The 3753-nt window shown below is 45.2% G+C and overlaps 1 pseudogene; it reads left to right on the top strand.

Moving 5' to 3' along the window:
- Nucleotides 1-2287: 2287 nt before the first annotated feature.
- LOC113605094 (60S ribosomal protein L27 pseudogene) lies at nt 2288-2783 on the top strand (annotated as a pseudogene).
- Nucleotides 2784-3753: the final 970 nt, after the last annotated feature.

The raw sequence follows: 3753 nt of genomic DNA, 5'->3' as shown, positions 1-3753 counted from the left end.
GGCACAAAAATATTGTAATGGAAAGTATAGAAAAAGATACCCCAGCCAAATAACAACTAAAGTGTTAGTGTTCCTAGCTCTGTAGTTTTAATAAAAGACTAAACACAATACAGTTCCAGGCAGATAATTTTACTGGAAATAGACGGGCTTAGTTTGTACTGATGCAAGGTTCATTTCACCTGGAAGTTGAGTTCATATGCCTCTATAACATAGCTTCATAATGGATATGCTTGCGGTGCCCATGTCACATCCTCTCTCCCACCTTTGATCTCTGCTCCAGGGGTACTGGACAGCTCTGTTCAAGTTCAGACTTACATTGTCAGCATCCTAGCTCAAGCCCACCCCCACCCACGGGGCCAACACTTGGGGCCTTCATCAGAGCCTCAGAAATCTGTGGGCAAATGTAGTCCAGATGTTTGGGGTAGTCAAGGTCCCCGGGAATAATCCCTGCAGAAGTTGAAGGATAAGTTCTCCCATCTCCTGTCCTTTGGATGAATGGTCTGGGAGATTTCTGCATGCTTATTGGTGAAATGGAGCCTCATTTCTCACAAGAGCAACCTTAACAGAATTTTATATGGCTTTTCCTCCTTCCTTACCACCTCCCATTTCCCCAAGTCCTGCTTCCTGGGATTGATTGTCTCCAAAATAAGCCACCTGCACCCAAGCATGTTCAGGCTCTGCTTTCAGGGAACCCAGCCAGGCAAAGCCAGCTTGGATGAGTGCTTTAGGAAATGTGCCTGAGGAGGTGGGACATAGCCCAGAGAAGTTTGGATAGGGTCTGGGAAGAGTAATTAAGACTCAGTGCTCTCAATCAGAGCATGCACTGGAGCTTAGGCCCTGGGGAAGAGGCCTCAGGCAGCTGGGGAAACAGTTCAGGTCAGAGGATGTTTGGGGAAAAGGAGAGGAGAGGATGGGCCCTCAGAAAAGGAGAAGGGCCACCAAGACCACCTCTGGCATCCTCCCTTCCTGTCAACCCTGGTACTCCTGAGGCCCAGGCATTCAGCAGAAATTCCCATCTCCTCTCTTTCTGGCTCTTACCCCACCTCACATTCCAGCAAAAGCTCAGTCTGGTGCAGAAATGCAACCCTTGCTCCTGGGCACAGGTATCACAAAATCAGAGACCTCCTCATTTTAGTGAGTTTTTTTTTAATTGAAGTACAGTTGATTTACAACATTGTGTTAGTTTTAGGAGGACAGCAAAGTGATACATATTTAATGTATATATCTATATTCTTTCTTTTTATTCTTTTCCATTATAAGTTATTACAAGATAAACACAAAGATTTATTGTATAGCACAGGAAACTATATTCACATCATATTTTGATTTGTTAACAAAATAGTTGGAGTTTTTCACAGCCAACATAAACTAACAGTAAGTTCTCCCATGTGGAAAACCCAGCCTCCAGGCTCTGCAGTTCTCATGCAGCCTCCAAGTGAGAAAGGTCTTGGGCAGAGAGGCCTGGGTTCCAGACCCAGCTGGAGACAGCCTCCTGGCTTGATGACTTCAGGATAGTCACCAACCCTCTCATGTCACAATTTCTTAGCTGTGTAGTGGGAATAAGACTATTCAGGTCCCTTCCTACCCGGCAGGTACATGGTCCTGGAGTTTGAAAGCAAAGTGCTCTGTGGGGAGCCTCAAGTTATAAACTGGGCGGATGCCTTTTTCAATCGAAAAAAACATTGATGCCCACCAGATGTTAGGTTGTGTGCTAGGCGTTGTATAAAATACAAAATGCCAAAGCCAACTAACCAAGAGCCTGTAAACTCTCCCTTTTTTACCTGAATTACCTGGATTCTCACCCAACCCCTGTCCTTCCATCTTTTCCCCAAGCTCTTCCATCATGATGAAATGGAGCTGGGCTCTGTGGGGCCCTCCTGGGTACAAATATTTTAGTGTCCCCACTTCTTGTTTGTAGGAAATAAGCTTCATTCAGCTTCCTTGACCTTCCCTGAGTTCCAAAGGGCAGATTCAAACAGTTGCTAATCAGGGAAGGGAAAGGGTGGAGAAACAAAGGAGAAGCAGTCCAGAAACTAGTGCAGCAATAAAGCAAGGTCCTGGTTCCTACTCAAGGAATATACATAACAATACCTTTGAGCTCTTCTGCAGGAACTAAGGCTCCCACCCATGTGGAGGATGGTAACTTCAGGCTGAGCACAAGATTCCTGGAACACTGCCCTGTTACCTCATCATCAACCAATGAGAAGAAAGTCTGCACACAGTGGAAGATAATGTAGACCCTGACCCCTTCCTCAAATAATTCTTCCTTTAAAAATTTTCATGGTAGCTTCCTCTGCTGTAGGCCCGAGAGGTTGCTGCCGACATGGGCAAGTTCATGAAACCCGGGAAGGTGGTGCTGGTCCTGGCCGGTCGCTACTCTGGACGCAAAGTGGTCATCGTAAAGAACATTGATGATGGCACCACAGACCGACCCTACAGGCATGCTCTGGTGGCTGGAATTGATCACTATCCCCGTAAAGTGACAGCTGCCATGGGCAAGAAGAAAATTGCCAGGAGGTCAAAGATCAAGTCTTTTGTGAAAGTTTATAATTATAATCACCTCATGCCTACGTGGTACTCTGTGGATATCCCCTTGGACAAAACTGTTGTCAACAAGGATGTCTTCAGAGACCCTGCTCTCAAACACAAGGCCCGACGGGAGGCCAAGGTCAAGTTTGAGGAGAGATACAAGACTGGCAAGAACAAATGGTTCTTTCAGAAGCTGCGGTTTTAGGTCTGTCTTGTTTCAGTCATTAAAAATACAAAAATACAAAAAAAAAAAACTTTCATGGTAGAGCAAATCTTGGGATTTAGCTTTTAGATATGAGTCCACCTTCTCCCCAGGTTGCCAGCCTCCTGAATAAAGCAATCTTTCCTTTCCAACCAACACTTGCCACTCGAGTTTTGGTTTTTGAGTGGCAAGCAGTCGAACCCAAGTTCAGTAACACTGACTCCATGCTGCTTCTCCCCCAGGATCTCATCCTGCCTTTCTTCCTATCAGTGTCTCCCTCAGTACTGGCTCTTGCCTTTTATCCTTCAGTACTCTCATATTTTTCACATTCTGAAGAAAAGTTCATCTTTACCTTTTCTTTGTCAATGTCTCCCCAGTATTGTCAACTGAACTGTGCTTTCAGCTCTTAACCCAATCCAAACCAGGAGATAGCAAACTTTTCCTGCAAAGGGTGAGATATTTTATGCTTTTCAGGCCATGTGGTCTCTGTTACAGTTACTTAACTCTGGCACTGTAGTCCAGGGGCAGCCATAGATAATACATAAACATGTAGGCATGTCTGTGTTCCAATAAAACTTTATTTACAAAGACAGGCTAGATTTGGTCCACAGGGTATAGTTTGTGGGCTCCTGACCTAGGCAGTGCTTCTTAAATGTTAGTGTGCACATGAATAACCTGGAAATCTTGTTAAAATGCAGTCTCTGATTCAGTAGATCTAAGCTAGGGCTCAGCAGTCTGCATTTCTAACAAGCTCTCAGGTGATGCTGATGTGGTTGGTCTCGGGAGTGATACTCTCGATGACTTCTGTGACAGGTACAGCTGACTCAACCACCATTCCAAGTCTCTTCTCTCTTTCTGCCTCCCAACAGAAAGGCTGGAAAAGCCCCCAAAAAGCACTTTCTCATCTACCCATGTTGCCAGGGTGGCCATATGGGTCAGTTCTGGCAAATATGATGAAAGCAAAATTCTGGAGGTCTTTCAAGAAGCTCATGAATTGCACCTTTCTCTCCCTCCTGAGTTCT

Source organism: Aethalodelphis obliquidens, unplaced genomic scaffold (genome assembly GCF_003676395.1).
Source record: "Aethalodelphis obliquidens isolate GAN/ISIS:26980383/991018 unplaced genomic scaffold, ASM367639v1 scaffold42, whole genome shotgun sequence".
Taxonomy (NCBI): Eukaryota; Metazoa; Chordata; class Mammalia; order Artiodactyla; family Delphinidae; genus Aethalodelphis; species Aethalodelphis obliquidens.
This window is presented reverse-complemented; position numbering and strand designations above follow the sequence as displayed.